The sequence below is a fragment of the Lepus europaeus genome, chromosome X (genome assembly GCF_033115175.1).
Source record: "Lepus europaeus isolate LE1 chromosome X, mLepTim1.pri, whole genome shotgun sequence".
NCBI classification, from domain to species: domain Eukaryota; kingdom Metazoa; phylum Chordata; class Mammalia; order Lagomorpha; family Leporidae; genus Lepus; species Lepus europaeus.
In genome coordinates this window covers 65,005,915-65,027,400 of record NC_084850.1, presented here as the reverse complement: position 1 = coordinate 65,027,400, position 21,486 = coordinate 65,005,915, and the positions used below count along the sequence as shown (strand labels likewise).

The following is a 21,486-nucleotide window of genomic DNA, read 5'->3' as shown; positions in this document are numbered from 1 at the left end:
GCCACCTCCCAGGGTATATTAGCAGGAAGCTGGAGACAGGAGCCAGAGCCAGAGCCAGAGCCAGAACTGGAATATGAGATGTGGGTGTCCTAAGTGGTGGCTTAACCACCACGGTGTCTTTCAATAAACCAAAGTGTCTGGTTTGGATGGAACTGAGTCTGTTGAGCTTTATTTGCAGTCAGTGCACTTGGTCCTCTGCAGCTTCCTATGTAGGCATCTGCTCTTGCATCTTTGTGGGGAAACACACGTGGGACTCACTGCAGCCTCCTCACTGGGACGTCAACCTATCCAGGGTGCAGGCCCCCATTGCTCACTGCTGGGCCTGACATCTGGTGCATGTGGGCCTTCAGCCTGTCTTCACGAGGGCCTGGAACTTATGTCAGATGGCAGGAGGGGACCAAGGAACTGTGACCTTAGATGGAAGGCTATGTGGCCTCGGGGGCACCAAGATCAGGGAGGACTCTGAGATGGAGGCCCTAAGGCATGGGAGCAGAGTAGCCTGGGAAAGAAGCCACATAAACCTAGACACAGCTTCTCCAGGGCCAACACCAGTGAGGAACGCTGAGGTCACACACTGGGGCTGTAGCGCTGCAGAGCAGCCAGCGCTGCCTCACTCGGTCTGTTCTCTCATCAGCAACAGGAACAGGCACACAGACTCACACTCACAGGCACTTGAGACTGCATGAAGGCTGCAGGACAAAGGCAGAAGTACAGCTCCCTAACGTGGAGCACACACTGGGATTTCATATTTGCAGGTTCCCAGTGTCAGGAATCCCAGGTCTGGGGTGGTTTATGGCAGGCAGGGAGCTCAAGGGCAATGAAAGTACTGTGTGTTGGGCCCAAGTCAGGGTCCTAGGGCTGGACCAGAGCTGGAACTCAAAGGCAGAGGGGCAAGAGGAGCTGGGGGAAGGGCTCTGCTCCAGACCAGGGAGCATGGCACAGGACCCATGACTCCCCTGCCCCGGGGACCATTCCATGCCCACCTGAATGCTGTTGGTCATAGTCAGGACAGGTGTAGCTTCTGTAGCAAGTTAATGGCCTAGAGCTCTGCCTCTCCATCTCTGCAACCACCAGGCCCCAGAAGCTGCTCCTCTGACACCCAAACTCGGAGGCTACGATTGTGGGCCCTCAGCGTCTAGGTGGTTGGATCCAAACAAGGCCGGGCAGGACTCCTGCCAGCCTGGCCAGCTCCTGCTAACACTGTCCCTGTAGTTGGTGCAGCACTACTTCCAGGCAGGCCTCCTGGCTCTTCAGTGTCCCAACCACTTCTGCTGCCTGGCAGGCCCCAAAGTGCCAGTGTCCCATCTTCACTTCTCCCTAGCCGATGGGGCCCAAGGGCCTGGGCAGGGCCCCTGTCTTGTTCCCAGGACCGCTGCAGGGCTGCTAGCTCCTGTTGCACAGCCTCCTGCAAGGCCTGGGGAGAGAAACTCCACCACAGCCCCCTGGTCCTGGCCGCCAACCTGCAACAAGACGCTGGCATCAGCTGGTTCTTCTCCTCTCTGACCCCTGACCCCACCAGATGCTGGCATGCCACAGGCCTCCTCAGTATTCCCCAGGCCCCAACAACTGGATCCAGTGTCCCTGATGCTGCACAGCCGCCCCTGCAAGGGCTTATACCTCAAGTCATTCCTCCTGGAGAAAAGTTGGTGGACCCAGGAGCTACCACTAAAGTCCCCCCGATCCTTGGCTCTGCTTCACCCTAAGCCAGAAGCAACTTGGCCACAGGGACCCCTGGATCCCTACAGGGACAGGGTCCCCGATTTCTGGCCCTCAGCTCTCCCCCAGGACCACCCACCACATGCCCAACTGGTTGTGGGGTGTGAGTATGAGCCTGGATCCAGCAGGCCAAGTCCCTCCAGGCATGCCCAGTGCTCAGCACAAACTCCTCAGGGACACCCACTGCACACACTACCCTCCAGAAGCAGGCAGTGCAGATGGGGCTGAGCTTGGGAGAGCCAGCTTGGCCAAGTCCCTACACAGACCTAGCCTGGTGGGGTGGGGCCACACCCACAGGGTCCTCAAGCCTCCAGCTCCAGAGTCTCCCTGGTACCTACCCTGATCTTCTGGGGGACTCTGCCAAATTAGCTCTGCTCTCCAGTGCTGGGACATGAGGATGACTGCCAGCAGTGACATGGTGCCCTTGTTCCCTGAGTGAAGCTGCTGTCATAGCAGTGGGACAGCTGGGACCCTGGGAAACATGTGTGGGGTGGCTCAGCAGCCATCCCCAAGTCAGGGGTCCAGGAAGCACCATCACTCCTCTGGTTTACTGGAGAGTTTCAAGGAGATCCTGCCTGCAGTTTGGTTTGAAATGATTCAGAAAGCAGGTGTAGCCCACGGTGAGGGGCCACCCACAGCTTCAGCAGGTTACAGCCAATGGGAAGGAGCCATCGCTCCCTTTGCACAGATGACACAGGAGGAACCCCCAGATGAACTCCTGGAAGAGCTCAGGGACCCCACAATGGGGAAAGGATGGTGCCACGCAGGCAGTAGAAATTTCCCACCTACCCAGCCTTCAGGCCCATGTTTAGTCTGCTGATTAAGATGCCAGCTAAGGACTGGTGTCTGGCCTTCCCAGCTCCCGCACTGGAGTGCTTGGGTTGGATATTGGCTCCATTTCTGACTCCAGCCTCCTGCTACCTGGGAGGTGGTGGTGATGACCCAAGTGGTTGGGTCCCTGCCACCCAGATGGGAGACCCAGATAGAGCTCCTAGTTCCCCGCTTCAACCACAGCCAGTGGTTGTTGCAGGCATTTGGGGAGTGAACCAGCAGATGGGGGAAGCTCCCCATCTGTTTCCATCTGTCTGTTTCTTTCTCTTTCTTCTCTCTTCTCCCTCTTCTCTCTATCTCTCTCTCTCCCTTTCTGTCTCCATCTCTGTCTTTATGCCTCTCAAACAAAAACAAAAATAACCTCACAATTTAAGTAGTGGCTCCGTTCCACCAGCGCTTAAATTCCCCTCATGTCAGCCCACCCAGGAGGGGGGGATGGGGAGAGGGCTGGGCGAGGACCTGGAAGACAAAGCTAGGATGAGGGCATGGCTTTGTGACGCCTGTGCGAGGCCTCACCTTGGCCATCCAGGCCGCCCACCCGGGCTCCACCACCTGCCACAACTCCTTCTGAAGACCCTGCAGCTCTTGCGCTATCAGCTCCAACTCGCTAACCCTGTGCTCACGGATCCTGGGCAGAAACATGTCCTGTGATGCTGCGGCAGGTGCCTGGGGAGGCAGGCGTCCAGGTCAGTGTCCTGCAGGCCGTTCTCTGGGTCTCTGAGCATCTCTTTCAATGACAATCAGAGAGCCGAGGCTCTGGTCTCTGTGGCAGCCATGGGTGTACACGTGTATCTTGCTCAGGAGGGCGCTGTGCTTCCACTGATTGGAGATCGGGCCTCGCCAAAACAACGGCAGCTTTCCCATCAGCCACTGCACAAGGCGCAGGTCCACAGGAGGTTGTAGCTGGGCCAGGCCTGGTCAAGGAGTCACACTGTGCCAAGTGAGGCCAAGTCTCCATCGGCCGAGAGCGGCTAGAGCACCTGGAAAAGGAGTTGCCAGAACACAGAGACATGTCTAGAGGAAAGGTAACATTAAGAGAAAACAGGGGGAAGATGGTCATATACAAATAAATATGTGAGGCTACCAGAAGCTAGGAGACAAATCTGGAATAGATCCTTTCCCAGTGCCATCAAAGGGAGCAGGATCCTGCTGATGCTCTGATTTCAGACTGCTGTTCCCCAAAACTGTGAATAATAAATTTCTGTTGTTCTTAAAAAAAAAAAAAAAAAGGAGTTGCCAGAGCGCGGAGGCTGCTTCCAGATGGTTGAACGTGGTGCTCCTAATATCTCCAGTCCAGAGGACAGTGACCGACTCTGTGCAGTAATGGCCATGGGCAGGGCTTCTGCCTGGGCCCCAGAAATGTTCCACCTAGTGTCACTATCTCCCCATGCAGCCAGGATCGGTTTGTAAGAAAATTTTTTAATGTCTTCTTTTATTTGTCCCTTGGTGTATTGGTTACTCAGGAGTAACTTGCTTACTTTCCATGAATTTAAGTAGCTTCCAAAGTTTTTGTTATTAGTGATTTAATGATTTATAATTTATTGAATTATGATTAGAAAATATAATTTTAATTTTTAAAAAAATTGTTAAGATTTACGACTTACCATATTATCTACCCTGGAAAATGTTTCATATGCCATGGAGAAGAATTTGCACTCTGCAGCAGTTAAATGGAATGTTCTGTACATGTCTTTTAGGGCCAATTGATTTAAGGTGCATTTAAACTCTCCTCTTACTTAGCTGATTTTCTGTCTTGATGATATGTTTATTTCTGAAAGTGGTAAGTTAACGTTCCCAACAATTAGTGTATTGTAATCTATTACTCCCTTTAGGTCTATTAATATATGTTTATGTACTTGGGTGCTCTGATAGTTGGAACATATATATATATATATATATATATATATATTTACATTTGATATTTCCTTTTACTATATTGAAAACTTTATCATTATATAATGTCCTTCTTTGCCTTTTTATTGTTTGCGATTTAAAATCTATTTTATCTGATATAACTATGGGTATGCCTGCTTTCTCTTGAGTTTCATTTGTATGGAATGTCTTATTCCATCCTCTCATTTTCAGTATAAGTGTATTCCTAAAGATTAAGTGAGTTTCTTGTAAGCAGCACAACATTAGGTCTTTTTTGTATTGTTTTGTTTTTGAGATAACATTTTTAATTTATATTATATTAAAAGGCTTATTGGCCGGCGCTGCGACTCAACAGGCTAATCCTCCACCTTGCGGCGCCGGCACACCGGGTTCTAGTCCCGGTCGGGGCACCGATCCTGTCCCGGTTGCCCCTCTTCCAGGCCAGCTCTCTGCTGTGGCCAGGGAGTGCAGTGGAGGATGGCCCAAGTCCTTGGGTGCTGCACCCCATGGGAGACCAGGAGAAGCACCTGGCTCCTGCCTTCGGATCAGTGCGGTGCACCGGCTGCAGCGCGCTGGCCGCGGCGGCCAATGGAGGGTGAACCAACGGCAAAAGGAAGACCTTTCTCTCTGTCTCTCTCTATCTCACTGTCCACTCTGCCTGTCAAAAAAAATGCAATTAAAAAAAAAGGCTTAATACTCCACTAATAAAGAGCTCAACAAATAAGAATTAAAAAGATCATAGTTCGGCAGGAATATAGGCAAGGGTGATAAACAGTAATCAAATGAAAAGATGTCTACTTCCCTCATATACAGTAACTTTTAAAATAGTCTCAGCTCATCAAAACTATAGTAGTATATCCTAACAATATGGCTTATTTCTTTATACATTTGGCCACTCCAGGTAGTTCAATTGGAATATTTAATTTATTTATATTTAATGTAATTATTGAGAGTTAAGCTCTTACTACTATCATTTTGATGACTTTTTTCTAGTTTTCTTATAGTTCTTTTTTTCTTTTTTTAATTTTTAAATTTATTTTGAGAGTTAAATTAAGAGAGAGAGAGCAAGAGGGAACGAAAGTCAGACAGACACAGAGAGCTCTTAACCACTGGTTTACTCCCAAAATGTACACTTTAACTGGGGCTGGACTGGGACAAATCTGGAAAGCTGGAAGCAGGGAACTGAATTCACGTCTCCCACAAAGATGGCTGGAACCTCACCATTTGATTCAACATCTGTTGCTTTCCAGGATGTGCATTATCAGAGGGCTCAATTTGGCAGGGAGATGGGGACAAACCTAGACAACTCTGATAGGGGTTTAGGTGTCTGAATCGCTAGACCGAGTCCCTCCTCGGCCTTTGCAGTTCCTTTCATTCGTTCACCTTTTCTTATAATCTTCATTGGTTATTAAAGCGATTTGTCTAGCAGTGTTCTTTGATTCCTGGCTTATTATTTTTATAAACGTCTTACAGGTTTGCTTTGTGGTTACTTCTTTTGGTTGTAGCAAGTGATTTTAAAATATTTGTTATAAAGATAGATAAGAAATACTAACAAGGAACTCTACAATTGCACTTCATTTTTCTCTACATTTTGAGTTTCTGGTGTCACATTTTACCTCTTTCTAAATATATATTTTTAAAGATTTATTCATTTATTTGAAAGTCGGAGTTACACAGAGAGAGGAGAGGCAGAGAGAGAGAGAGAGGTCTTCCATCCAATGGTTCACTCCCCAATTGGCCGCAATGGCCGGAGCTGCACTGATCTGAAGCCAGGAGCTTCTTCCAGGACTCCCACATGGATGCAGGGGCCCAAGGACTTGGGCCATCTTCTACTGCTTTCCCAGGCCATAGCAGAGAGCTGGATTGGAAGTGAAGCAGGCCAGGGCATTAACCAGCACCCTTGCTAAATATATTTATGGAGTTATTATTTTTAATTTTGTTTTAGTTTTCACACTAAGGTATAAATGGTATATACACCATGTTTATAAATATTAGGGACAAAATGAATTTGTCTATATAGTTACTTCCATCAGTGAGTTTTATTTATCCTGATATTTCATTCTTAGCGTAATTTTCTTTCAGTTTGAAGAAATTCCTTTAGCATTTTTTGTACGCTACATCATCTGGTGAAAAACTCTCTTAGCTTTTCTGTATCTTGGAATGTCTTTCTCTCTCCCTAATATCTGAATGATAGCTTTGCTGTACAGATACAGCATTCTTGGTTGGCAATGTTTTCCTTCAGTACTGTGAAGCACTCATCGAACTCTCTCCTGACCTGTAGTATTTCCCTTTAGAAGTGTACATTCTGTGAATTGAGACTCATTTATATGTTGTTTCTTTTCTCTTGCAGCTTTGAGAATACCCTCTTTGTATTCCAAGTCTCCATTGGAGTATTAAATTGTTTCTCTGTGTTCCCTGGAAGTTTGAGTTTCCTGAAAACAACTATTTCTGAAATCTTTATCGGAGCATTTGAAAAATTTTAATTACTTGATTTCTGTTTTATGGCACCTTACTTTTTTTGTTAGGTGAGGTCATAGTTCTCTGGAACTCTCCTAATACTTATTGTATGCTGTCATGCACACTGAAGGACTGATTATAGCATCTTGGCTTCATTTTTCACTGTCTTTCTAGAAATTCTAAGCAGTCTGTTTATTTTTTTCTGAACCTGTGGGCACTTTTGGTATTTCAGCAATAAATAGTACTTTAAGTCACAGTTTGCTGTATTGTATCATTGATCATTTCTACTATTTCTGTTCTACAATACATCCCAAATTCAGACATTTGTCAAATCAGCACTTGGTGTGTTGTTCAGAATTAACTGGGGAAGTGCCATAAAAAAGGGTAATCCATTTCTGTGAACCTCTTCCTGGGTCTAAGGTAAGTCCAGATTCCTAGCATTGTTGCCACCAATGCCACAATGCTAGATCACACCCAAAGCCCTGAGCCCACAGCCCACTGAGACAAGTGCAGCTTTAAGGTAGGCCCAAAGCCCATGCTGCTGTGGTCTGTCTGCTGTGATGGACTCACTGCCTGATGCCATTTCTACCAGCCACTAGTGATACTGCCTTGAGTTTAATACTGATCAACTGTGGCCACAGATCTCCACTTGGCACCAAAGCAGGTCCAGAGATGCTGCCTGAAGGCACTGGACTAAGAGCAAAATGGTTGGGATATTCTCAGTGTTGACATTTACTAGACTGACACAGAGTCCCCAAACAGTCCCATGGCTCCTGATTTCTGTCAATGTTATATGATGGGTTATGGATTAAGTCACTCATCTTCTAGACAGGCTCTGGGTGAGTCACATTTGGGTCTTAGAATCACAAGGACCTTTGCAATCTTGGTGGTGCACACCAAGTCCACATGACGTTGGTGGTGATGCATGTCAAACCATGTCCATCCTACCAGGGAACAGGTCGGCGGGTGATGCCAAACAATCTAGAGACTCTATCCTGGAGATAAAGGTCTTTGGGATTTATTAGGTGCTAGATTTCATGGCATTAGGCATGGCTCTGAGCTCCAAGGCATGACCATAAACTTACTTTCCTGCCAGCTTTCCAGCAGCTGCAGTTTTGAACTGTTTTTTTTTTCTTTCTCTTTCTTTTTTTTTTTCACCAGAGATTAGGAGAGGTATGGTAGAGGTAATCTTACTATGGAGGTTATAAATAGTCTGCAGTTATTCGCATGGGAGTAGGGACTTCGGGTCCCTGTATGATCTTGAATTTTATTTCAGTGGTCCTGGATTTGAAATTCAACTCCAAATTCCTGAAGACTCAATCCCCACCTCCCCAATGCAGGGGGCATCTATCTCCATACTGTGCTACTTGGAGGTAGGGGAGGAGTGACATGGGAAACTCTTTCCTCTTGCTTTCTTCAATGCAACTTTTCTTATTATTGTATTTAAACAAGGCATTGTGGTCTCTTAACTGGCTTCCATATCTCTTGTGAAGGTGACTTGATGCTTGCAAGTATGTTCAAATTATTGTAGATCTTGGGAGGTGGTCATCAGAGTGTCTTACTCAGCCACCCTCTTGCTCTGCCTCCCAAGCAAAAGCTTTATGTTCTTGAAGCTTAATGACTCCCTCCTCTTGCTTTTTGATCAAAGGACCTTACATTTTCATTTTCCACTGAGTACTCACATGATTAGTAATGGCTTTTATTGGGACCCTTCTTTGTCCTTTCACTCACACAAAGAGGTGTCAGGAAATGATAACACTTTGTAGTACGAAGTCTAGGAGCTTCAACTTGTTAAAATGCAGAGTAGAGAAGAAGAGAAAAATAGGCTTTTTTTTTTCAGAATGGATATCATATAGTGTTTGTCTTTCGATACCTGACTTATTTCCCGTATCATGATGTCTTCCAGTTCCATTCATGTTGCTGTGAATGACAAATTTTCCCTTATAAGGCTGTTGGTTGGCTTTTGTAAATTCAACCATCTGTAGATTAAAAATATTTAGGGCTAAGCATTTGGTGCAGTGGTTAAATTGCCACTCTGGATGCCCATGTCTCATATTGGAGTGCCTGGTTCATGTTCCAGCTACTTCACTTCCTAACCAGCTTCCTGCTAATGCATCCCCCTGGGGGGAAGAATGTGTTGGCTCAAGTATATGTGTCCCTGCCACCCACTGAGAGATGTGAATGGAGTTCTAGGCTGGCACCTGCTTTTTACCTAGTTCAGCCTCAGCTATAAGGGGTATTTGGGGAGTATATCAGCAGATGAAAGATCTCTTTCCATTTATCTCTTTTCGTATGCCTTTTAAATAAAATAAAAATAAATATTTGGAAAAAGTAGTGTCAGTACTGAACACATACAGACTTTTTTTCTTGTAATCATTCCCTAAATATCACAGTACAACTATCTATGTAGATTTTATACTATTTTAGGTGTTATACATAATTTAGAGATGATTTAAAGTATATGTGAAGGTGTGTAAAGATGATGTGTGGGTCCACCGTTTTGGCATAGTGGGCAAAGCAGCCACCTGTGACACCAGATCCCATATGGGCACTGGTTTAAGTCCTGGTTGCTCTACTTCCGGTCCAGCTCCTTGCTGATGGCTTGGAAAAGCAGTGAAAGATGGCCCAAGTGCTTGTGCCCCTGCACCCACATGGATGAAGAGGAAGCTCTTGGCTCCTGGCTTCAGCCTGACTCAGCCCTGACTGTTGCATCTACTTTGGGAGTGAAAAGGTGGATAGAAAATTCCTCTCTGTGTCACTCTCTCTCTCTCTCTGTAACTTTGACTTTCAAATAAATAAAGAAATCTTTTAAAAAGATTATGTGCAATACTATACCAATTTACATAAAATACTTAAGCATACACAGATTTTGGTATCTGTAGCGGATCCTACAACCATTTCCCAGGAGATACAAAAGGAAGACTGTATATACCACAGTTTCAATGTAAATTCCTCCTTTGATGGATACTTAGGTTGCTTCCATGTGATAGCTATTAAGTATGACATTAAGAATATTGATCTAACAGAAGCAGAGAGAATGGTGGTTACCAGAAGGTGAAGGGAGGTGAATATATGGAAAAATGAAAGATATTGATCAAAGAGGATAAAGTTTCAGTTAAATTGGAGGAATATATTTTGCGATCTATTGCACTGCTTGCTGACTTCAGTAAATGCATTGTATACTTCAAAACGGCTAAAGAATAGATTTTTAACATTCTCATCACAATAAAAGTTGGTGAGGTGGTGGATATGCTGATTAATTTTACTGAATATTTCTACAATGTATACATAAATCAAAAATATCACATTAGGCCGGCGCCATGGCTTAACAGGTTAATCCTCCGTCTTTCGGTGCCGGCACACCCGGTTCTAGTCCCGGTTGGGGCGCCGGATTCTATCCCGGTTGCCCCTCTTCCAGGCCAGCTCTCTGCTATGGCCCGGAAGGGCAGTGGAGGATGGTCCAAGTCCTTGGGCCCTGCACCCGCATGGGAGACCAGGAGGAAGCACCTGGCTCCCGGCTTCGGATCAGCGAGATGCGCCGGCCACAGCGGCCATTCGAGGGTGAACCAACGGCAAAAAGGAAGACCTTTCTCTCTCTCTCTCTCTCTCTCTCACTATCCACTCTGCCTGTCAAAAAAAAAAAATCACATTAGACCCCAAAAATATACACAATAATTGTCAGAGAAAATAAATAAATGGGCAAATATTATACAATGCATTCTTTTACTCTCTGAGCATTATGAAATTCCGTTTTTGCTTCTCAGCCAGGGCTAAAGGACTTCTGGAGTTCTCTGTATATGATAATGCTTATTTCCAGGTTTCTAACTATTTAGTTCAGGTCAGGGTAGTTTTTCTGTGTGGGGGAGATAAAATAAATTCATTGATGATTTTACAGTGTCCTATAAAGAGACTTCAAAAAGTTTATGGATATCTTCCTAAAGTTGTACTTATGAAATTTGTACAAATTAAATAAAAGTTTTCTTAAAAAAAAAAATGAAAGCAATCACTAGCCTAAGGGGGGAGGGGATGGGCAGGGATAGAAATAGCTCATTAAAAGTAGGAATTTCTTATATGAAAAGGTGCTTGACCTTATTTTCAATTAATATATGCAAATTAAACCAATACATGATATGGCATTCTAGATCAAAATGTTATTTATCATACACAGTTTTAGTAAAGGTTTGGGAAAATGGACACCTTTTTACACTGCTAATCAAACTGTGAATTGTTACAAATGTCTTTCTAGCTAAGTTGCCAGTTGTGACAGGAGATCCTTAAAAAAAGCAGATCTTTAGGGGCCGGCGCTTCGGCACAGCCGGTTAATGCCCTGGCTTGAGGCGCCAGCATCCCATATGGGCACCAGTTCGAGAGTGGGCTGCTCCACTTCCCATCCAGCTCTCTGCTATGGCCTGGGAAAGCAGTGGAAGATGGCCCAAGTCCTTGGGCCCCTGTGCTTGCGTGGGAGACCCAGAGGAGGCTCCTGGCTCCTGGCTTCAAATCAGCTCAGATCCGGCCATTGCTGCCAGTTGGGGAATAGACCAGCAGATGGAAGACTTCTGTCTCTCTCTGCCTCTCCTCTCCCTGTGTAACTCTGACTTTCAAATAAATAAATCTTAAAAAAAATAAGTAAATAAATCTTAAAAAAAAAAAAACCCAGATCTTTAGATAGCATGGACTTTAGGACTTTTGCCAAGTTAAAGTTTTTGCTTCACCTAGGAAAAGATGAGATTGATAAAAATAAATAAATAAATAAAATAAAGTCTTCCCTTGATATCCAGGGACTTGGTGCCAGGATCCGAGACTACCATTTTTATGCATAAGGCATAAGACGGAGTTAATTTAGGTAAAGTTTAAAGTTGGTTCTGAGGAGTTGAAGGACATTCCAAACAGAGAAAACTAAATGGTAAATCACTGGTAAGAATTTGTTAGAAAAACTGGTCCGTGATCCTGAAGAATCAGGGAAATACAACACTATCAAGGAACAAAATAAATCTCTGATAAACACTAAAGAAAAGGAGACCCATGAATTTCCTGACAAAGAATTCAAAATAACTTAAAGACAAAAGCTACATGTGAACACAGATAGATGTAAACAAAATCAGGAAAATGATACTTAAACAAAATAAGAATACCAACAAAGAGCTAAAAATCATACAAAGTAGAAAGTTTGGAAATTAAGAATAACAAAATTGAAAAATTTAATATAGTTTCAATAGCAGACTTGATAAAGAAAAATAAAGAATAAGCAAATTCAAAGACAGTTCCTTAGGAAATATCCAGTCAGAGGAACAAAAGGAGAAGAAAAAGATGAAGAAAGTCTATAGGATTGAGAAAAAAGAAACTGCCAACCAAGAATATAGTATCTGTCAAACTGTCTTTTAAAAATAAAGAAGAGATAAAGATTTTCCCATACAAACAAAACCTGAGGGAATGTATCACCAAAACATTTGCTTTACAAGAAACGCTAGAGGAAGTTTTTCAAGCAAAAACTAAAGGATGCTAAACAGCATAAAATCTCTACGAAAGTATAAAACCCACTGGTAAAAGTGAAATAGATAACACTCTACTCCTATAAAGATGATGTGTAAATCACTATTAATGTTTATATAAAAATTAACTGACAAAAATATTGAGAATCACTATGACTATAAAATGTATTAAACATTAACAATGCAAAAGTATGCAAGTTTTTCTCAATATCATAAAGTGTGAGGTAGGAGTGGGGCCAGCATTGTGGTCTAGCACCTTAAACTGCCTCCTGGGACACTGGTATCCCCCATGGGCACTGGATCAAGTCCTGGCTGCTCTATTTGCAATCCATGTCCCTGCAGAAATGGACAAGTCCTTGGGCCCCAGACATCCACATGGGAGGCCTGGATGCAGCTCCTGGTTCCTGGCAGGTGGCCATCTAGGGAGTGCACCAACAGGTGGAATCTGTGTGTGTGTGTGTGTGTGTCTGTCTCTCCCTCCCTCCATGTCCTGTTGTCATTCCACGTTTCAAATGAGTAACTTTTTATAAAAAATGCAAGGTAGAAGAAAAAGTATAGAATCATTACATGTGTTTGAAGTTACATTACCAGCATAAAATAGACTGTTATAATGATATTTTATATATGTCTCATTGTAACCACAGAAGGTAAAAAATAGAGAGAGAAATTAAATCAAAGAACATCAGCACAACGTATCAGTAAAGAATAAAAGACTCAGAATAAAAGAGGTATGAAGATTATGAAGAAGAGAAATCAATGAACAAAATGACAAGAGTATGTCCTTCTCTATGAATAACTACTTTTTAAAAAAGCTTATCTATTTGAAGGGCTAAGACAGAGAGAGAGAGAGAGACAGAGAGAGAGAGGCAGAGAGAAAGTTTGGTACGTACACAATAGCGGCTCGGACCCTATACTTTACCCAATCGTAGAACGGCAAATATAAATTAAAATATCAGCCTATCAGATGTTGTGCAGCCGAAATTGTTCAACTGTATAAAAACCCTAACGACCTTACTGTAGGGGCTGCCGATCCAGCCCAGCTGTGCCTGGTGTGGATGTCGGACCAAACTCGAGTTTGAAATAAAACTCTTGCGCTTGCATCAACCTCAGCTTCTGGTGGTCTTAATTGGTAGGAATCGGATGTTTCAGGTACAACACATACACATTGTTCTCAAATGCAAATAAAACATTTTCTAGAACAGATCATACCTTAGGCCACAAAGCAAGTTTTTCCAAACTTAAGAAGATTAAAACTACACTACTGTGTGTTTCTTGCTACTACGCTGTCATAAAACTAAATATGAAAACAAAGAGATTCCTGCGCCGGCCCCTGCACTCTCACCAGCTGGACCACTCCAAGCGTCCCCAGCCTCACCCCCTTTCCCACCACCTCCGCCTTTCCAGGCTCCCGAGCCGGAAGTGGATGTGGCGGCTTGGCAGCGAGGACGAGAGGTAGGGGGAAGTGCTTCCAGGAAAACACACCTTGGATTGGTGTTTGTAAACTTGCCTCAGTTCCGGTGGGGGCAGCCGCCGCCGCCGCGGGCACGGCAGGATGTGCTGGGGCCTGGTGGAGGCACGGGGCGGCCGCGGCAGCGCGAGCCCACGCCCGGCAGGTTTCCGGAACAGTTGGGAGAACTTCAGCAAGAGAACTCAACTGGAAAAGCGGGACTGGCAGATTCTCTGTCTCTGCAGAGAGTAGGCAGGAGCCGGGCAGAGGCCAGGGATTCTTGGAACACCTCTCCTTCCGGCTTTGGAGGACACCCTGAGTTCTGTTTGAAGAATCAGGCGGTTCAATATGGCAGCAGGACTGAAGGGACACGGCAGAGCTGCTACGCGAAGTTGGTGACAGTTCTTCAGACAGCAGTGTCCCAAGGACAGCTGGACCGAGGAGCGCCCTAAACGTGGGGTGTGTTAAGTGAGACTTCAGCATGGCTCAGGCAAGTCTCCTGGCTTGTGAAGGCCTAACAGGTGTGAGTCTGCTTTGCACCGCAGCCAGCAAGATGATGCTGAGCCAGGTTGCCAGCAAGCGGGCCGAGAACGGCGAGCGAGCAGGCAGCCCTCATGGGCTGAGGTGCTCGAGTCAGGCCCATCGAAACGACAGCAATAAGTCCCGGAACCGCAAAGACGGCGACGGCTTGGTTGAGGCCTCCCATTCGCAAAAGACTGTTAAAAAGCTGGTGGTAGTAGAACAGAATGATTATTTTCAAGTAGAGATTCCCAAGAACTGTACTTGTGAACACCGCTTCGGAGCTTTTAGGAGCAGTTACCACCTCAAGAGGTGCATCCTCATTCCCACTGGTGAGCAGCCGTTTGAGTGTGATATATGTGATATGTGCTTCCTGTAGAAGTACCATCTGCAATGCCACAAATGTGTGCGCAGTGGCGAGAAGCCTTAGCAGTGTGAATGGTGTCATCAGTGTTTTTCTCAGACAGCTTGATTACTCAGACACAAACGGATGTGCCAAGGATGCCAGTCCAAGTCTTCCGGTGGGCAATTTTCTCTGTAGGCGCAAGGGGCCCTGGAGTGATCAGAAGAATCTACTGACGAATGCACCCCCTCTGGTCTGATGGTCCCACCACCACCTGATCAGAACCTATCTCCTTCCTGAAGGAGTAGACCCAGGGGACCAGAAGTGTGGATCCGGGGACAGTGGCCCCAGAGCATGAGCTCTGTAAATAATCTGAGACTCTGAGTATCTCGAGGAAGTGCCTGCAGCATTCCTGGGTGGCAGAGTCAGTCCCTGAACCCTTGACTGAGGTTGGAGGTGGGGACTCAAGGTACAGGGCTAAGAATGAAGCGTGGCTCCCACAGCCTTGGACTCCAGCAGGCAGCTGACATGGAAAAGACTGGGTAAGGGGATTTGTTTGTTCTGTTGTTGCTTTTGTTTATCCAAAAGCAATTTCAGCAGGTAAACTGTGGATGCAGGCAGCCTGGGAGCATGGAGTCCTGGCCCAGAGCAGGCACTGTGGCTGGTCCAGCTCTCCCCAGAATCCAGTCTTCAGTTGCAGTAGCTCTTCGGTGTTCCATGGCCCTGCACTTCACCTTGGTGAGGGAGAATAGGTTCAGCTGAGCTTACTTCGGCCTTCTTATACACTGTAGAGACAAAAGGAAGAACAGTGGGAGGAGCAGACACAGTCCGGATCTAAAAACCATGGGCTGCACTTCTTCCGTCCTCCAGGGAAGAGCTGGAGCTGTGCCCATGGGTGCTTTAACGGCCCATGCCACACTGGTACGTGAGGGGTCAGCACAAGTGCCTTTGGGAGGAAACTTGGGTGACAATGGCCCAGGACGCCCTTTCCTTCTCTCTTTGGGCAAGTGGTCTTGGAGAAAAGTTGTGGCTACCTTGCTGCCATTGAGTCCTGTAGCCACACAGAAGTTGAGCAGGATGTCATAGAGTTTTCTCTGTTTTTGGGCCCTCTTGGGAAAGACCCAAGCCTAGTCCCGCGTGGGCTAACAACTGTTGAAGAAACAGAGGAGTTCAGTGTCCCCTGACGTGACTGTTGAAAGCCTGAGTCCTATCACTGTGTTCAGGTAGGAGAGACAGGGATCTGGCATTCGGTCCCAAAGGGCAAGATGGGGCTTCCCTCCGGATGGCTGTGCCTGCCGCACAAAGAGTGAGCCCAGGAGATGCTGCAGCGGAGGGCTGAGGGCGAAGCTTCATGGAGGTTGCGTTTTCAACTGTGCTTTTCTCCTCTCTTCCCCAAAACCACTATCCTGTGCATCCCAAAAAAAAAGCAGTCAGGTGTGTGTCAGTGTGTAGTTTGTGAGTGCTCGCATCTGTGTGCTTGGAGGAGAGGGCCTGCTACTGAGCCAAACCCTTCTCTGGCCCTCGGCTTAGGAGGTGGGTGAGCCCTCCTCCTCTCCTCCACTTCTGAAGGGTGCGTGATGTCCCAGCAGGAGCTAAGGGACTTTGTTTTGGAGGGGTTTGTTAAGGTTGATTCAGCAGGCTGGTGGTTAAGGGTTTTCCTCACCCAAGCAAAGGTTTGTGAACGTGACGTTTTTAAGGTGAAATTAAAAACCCCGTTTGTTCCTGCTAAAAAAAGGATCCTTATGGGAGGTTCTAGAGTTTGGTTGACCACTGTGGCCTGCCCTGACCTGTGTGGGGGAGGGTTGTCTTAGATGTAATCATGGAGACCAGGAGAACCTGCACCCCAGGCTGGGGGTGTGGGCCATGTGCAGCAGCCTCCTGCAAGCAGGGGAGAACAAGGGTGCAGTGGGCCGGACAGCTGACTATTACCTATTCCAGGAGGGCTGCACCCTCTGAGGTGCGAGTTTCAGGAGAAAAGATGAGGCCCCTTTAGACTTCACGGATGGCATCTGTGCTCCCTGGGGAGGTGCTGGGCAGTGTGTGTTCTGGGCCCTTCTGTGCTCCCCTGGCACTCCCCGGGGCCTGGGCCTTACTCAGGCCTTGGGTCTGAGCTGTGGGTCCTGCACCCAGGGCATCTTTGCCTCCCTTTTAGAGAGGTTTTTCTGTCACTCCTAGGAAGGCTGCATTTAGGAATTGCCCTCCCAAAAGTGCTTTTAAAAATAGGAGGTCTCACTCCCTGCCGCTTGGGGAGCCACTGTTTGAGGGGAGGTGAAGAGCATCACAGGAGTGACCTATGACTCTGTGTGTGCAGGTGTGCTCTGCCAGAATGTGCCCTGGCCCCCCGCGGGCCTTAGCTCCCTGCCCAAATAGGTGGGAGGGAGGGGACTTGTGTCTGTGCACATGGCTGTGCCAGAGCCCTTCTACCCCGGCTTGGGAGTGGGGTTGGGGGAGCCTCACAGCAGGAGGGCAGTTTGGTTGCTGGCATGCAGATGTTCTGGGGCAGTGAACATGTGGGGAGAGAGGAACAAAGGAATGCCAGGGGCCCAGGAGCCCCACCCACACCTCAGGGAACCCAGACCAAGACTGCTGCACAGGCTCCTGGACCCAGTGCCTCCCTACCACTTCATGGCTGGAAAGGGGACTAGCACTGGAAAGATGCTTCAGGTATGTTTGGAGTGAGGGTAGGTGGAGACAGGGCAGCTCTCAGACCAGGATGTGGAATGAGGACCTGGGAAAAAGTGGTCCAGTTCCTAGGTGGGTTACTGCCCCATGCCCTGCCAGCCCTGCCTTCCCAGCACCCCTAACCTCCAGCCACCCCCTGAAGCCTCTTGTCATCACATAGCTACCGACTGTGCTCCATGGCCTGACACTGGAGGTTAGGTGAGCAGAGCCCACCTTGACTGTACCCCTCCCCAGATGCTCTGTCTTGGGGCTTACTGCTACCCTTCTCCTCCCCTCCTACCCTTCTCCACCTCCCCTTTATTTTTTAATATACTTATTTTGCTGTTGGGGGGAATATCAAATGAACAAAACCACTTTTAAATGGTAGTTTTTATGTTCCCTTGTGATATATTTAGGACACTTAAATAAAAAAGAACTGGGGCTTTTCTACAAAAAAAAAGAGATATTGGAAAATTCACAAATATGTTGAAATTAACAAGACACTCATAAGCTACCAATCAGTTACAGAAGAAACTAAAACAAAAGGAAATCAGAAAATATTTTGAGCTGAGTGGAAATGAAAATGCAACATACCAAAAGTTACAGAATGCAGCAAAAGAATTAAAAACAGGGAAGTTTATGGCAATGAATACCAGTATTAATAAGAAAAGTTCTCAAATAAACAGCCTAACATTATAGCACAAGGAATGAGAAAGAAGAACAGAATCCAAAGTTAGTAGAAGGTAGGAAATAATAAAGATTAAAGGAGACATAAATTATATAGAGACTAGGGAAACCATAGGAAAAAAAAATTAATGAAACAAGAAATCCATTTTTGCAAATTAGAAAACAGTCTTAAACAAAATTGATTCATATTTAGTAACACTAAGATAAAAAGAATATTCAAATGAATAATATCAAAACTGTAAGAGGAAGCATTAAAATTAATGCCATGGGACTGGGGCATTGTGACATAGGTGGGTTAAACTGTGGCTGCCAGTATGGCAGCTGAGTCCCAGCTGCTCCACTTCCAAACCAGTTCTGTGACAATGCACCTGGGAAAACAGCAGAAGATGACCCAAGTGCTTGGTCCCCTGCCACCCACATGGGAGACCCAGAGGAAGCTCCTGGCTCCTGGCTTCAGCATGCTCAGCCCCAGCCATTGTGACTGCTTGGGGAGTTAACCAAGAGATGGAATCTCTCTCTGTGTGTCTACCTTTCTCTCTGTATCTTTGCCTTTCAAATAAATAAATAAATAATTTTTTTGAAAGAATAAAATTGATGCCACTGAAACAAAATGATCATAATTATGATCCAAAAGATTGGATAACCAGATATATACAGCTTAATATACTGAATTGTGAATAGAAAATATGACTATTTTTTAGGATTTATTTATTTATTTTGAAAGCCAGAGTTACAGAGAGAGAGGGGTGGCATTGTGACAGAGTGGGATAAGCTGCCACCTACGGGGCAGGCATCTCATATGGGTGCTAGTTCAGGTCCCAGGTGTTCTACTTCCTATCCAGCTCCCTATTAATGTGCCTGGGAAAGCAGCAGAGGATGGCCCGGGTGCTTGAGCCCCTGCACCTATGTGAGAAACCTGGAAGAAGATCCTGGCTCCTGACTTCAGCCTGGCTGAGCTCTGGCTGTTGTGGCCATTTGGGCAGTGAATTAATGCATGGAAGACCTCTCTATCTGTCTCTCCTTATCTCTCTATAACTCTGCCTCAATGGCTCTACTCCCAACCTGTGTGTACTGATGGTCCTCTTCCACACTTAATGCTGTATAATTGTTCAAAATTTTTCTACAAACAAACCCCTCTACCTACAAAAGATGAGTGACTTTTCTCCCAGTCTTGGCTAGAATCAGCTTTCTGGTCTGTTGGGTGTTCCCCAATAAACCCTTTCCCTTAAAAAAAAAAAAGAGGGAAGTGCCTTTCTCTGAAGGGAAGAGAGAACTTCCACTTTGACTATGACCTTGTCTAAATATGATCAGAGTCAGCGAACTCGGAAGGCTTCCATAGCCTTGGCAACTCATGACGGGAGCCTAGGGTGGTTACTGGCATCATAAACTAGAGTGTCAATTTGTTGGGTCAACAACAGGAGTCACTGTGCACTTGCTCCTCATGTGGGATCTCTGTCCTTAATGTGCTATACATTGTGATTTAATGCTATAACTAGTACTCAAACAGTATGTTTCACTTTGTGTTTCTGTGTGGATGCAAACTGCTGAAATCTTTACTTAATATATACTAAATTGATCTTCTGTATATAAAGAGAATTGAAAATGAATGTTGATGTGAATGGAAGGGGAGAGGGTGCAGGAAAGGGGAGGGGTGCGGGTGGGAGGGAAGTTATGGGAGGGGGAAGCCATTGTAATCCATAAGCTGTACTTTGGAAATTTATATTCATTAAATAAAAGTTTAAAAAATAAATTAATAAATAAATCTTTCTTAAAAAAACCACAGAATTACAGAGAGAGAGGGAGAGGAAGAGATAGATCTTCTATATACTGGTTCACTCCCAAGCAGCCATGATGGCCAGTTCTGGGCCAGACCAAAACCAGGAGCCAGGAGCTTCTGGGTCTCTCACATAGGTGTCAGGGGCCCAGGTACTTGGGCAATCCCCCGCTGTTTTCCCCAGGCTATTAGCAGGAAGCTGGATTGGAAGTGGAGTGGCCAGGACACAAACTCTTTCCCGTATAGGATGCTGGCAATAGAAGGCAATGGTCTTACCCACTACACCATGAAGCTGGCCCTTCTGATTGATTACTCATAACTAGTATGGAGATTGAGTCAATCAAACTATACCAACAAAGAAAAGTCCAAGACCAGACACAGATGCTACAAGAAAAGAAAGTTATGGAATAACCAAATTCAATGGCACGTTAAAAAGATCACTCACCATCACCAAATGGAAATCCTCCCTGGGAAGCAAGTATGTTTTATCATAAGCAAATAAATCAAGATGATAAATTACACTAACAGAATGAAGGATAAAAATCATATGATCTTGGGGCCAGCCTTGTGGCACAACAGGTTAAGTTGGTGTCAGTGACACAGGCATCCCATATGAGCATCGATTCAAGTCCTGGCTGCCCCACTTATTTTTTTTAAGATTTATTTATTTGTTTGAAAGTCCGAGTTACACACAGAGACAAGGAAAGGCAGAGAGAGACAAAGACAGAGACAGAGAGAGGTCTTCCATTCGCTGATTCAATCCCCAATTGGCCGCAATGGCCAGAACTGTGCCAATCTGAAGCCAGGATCCAGGAGCTTCCTCTGGGTCTCCTACATAGGTGCAGGCGCTCAAGGACTTGGGCCATCTTCTACTGCTTTCCAAGACTATAGCAGGGAGCTAGATTGGAAGTGGAATAGCCGGGACTCAACCAGCGCCCATATGGGACACCGGCACTGCAGGTGGCAGTTTTACCCACTACACCACAGTGCAGGCCCCGTGGCTGCCCCACTTCTAATCCAACTCTCTGCTAATACACCTTTGGCCCAAATGCCTGGGCCCCTGACACACATGTGGGAGAACTGAATGAAGCTCCTGACTCCTGGCTGAGTGGAGTGGAGTGAACCAGCAGATGGAAGATAGATCTCTCTCTCTCTCTCTCTCTCTCCCTCTCCCCCATATCTTTTCTTCCCTCCCTCTTTATTTTTTAAACTTTTATTTAGTAAATATAATGTTCCAAATTATAGTTTATGGATTACAATGCCCCCCCCATAACTTCCCTCCCACCCGACCCCTCCCATCTCCCGCTCCCTCTCCCATTCCATTCACATTAAGATTCATTTTCAATTATCTTTATATACAGAAGAGCAATTTGGTATATTTAAAGTAAAGATTTCATCAGTTTGCACCCACACAGAACATAAAGTGTAAAATACTGTTTCAGTACTAGTTATAGCATTAATTCACATTGTACAACACATTAAGGACAGAGATCCCACATAAGGAATAAGCACACAGTGACTCCTGTTGTAGACTTAACAATTTGACACTCTTGTTTATGGCGTCAGAATTCTCCCTAGGCTCTAGTCATGAGTTTCCAAGGCTATGGAAACCTCTTGAGTTCGCTGACTTCGATCTTATTTAGACAAGGTCATATTAAAAGTGGAAGTTCTCTCCTCCCTTCAGAGAAAG

At 45.7% G+C, this 21,486-nt stretch overlaps 2 pseudogenes; one reads left to right on the top strand and one right to left on the bottom strand.

Annotated features, from left to right (window-relative positions):
* Positions 1-1,128: 1,128 nt before the first annotated feature.
* On the bottom strand, positions 1,129-8,855 carry LOC133752649 (tubulin epsilon and delta complex protein 1-like; annotated as a pseudogene).
* Positions 8,856-14,293: 5,438 nt separating this feature from the next.
* On the top strand, positions 14,294-14,872 carry LOC133753790 (zinc finger protein 740-like; annotated as a pseudogene).
* Positions 14,873-21,486: the final 6,614 nt, after the last annotated feature.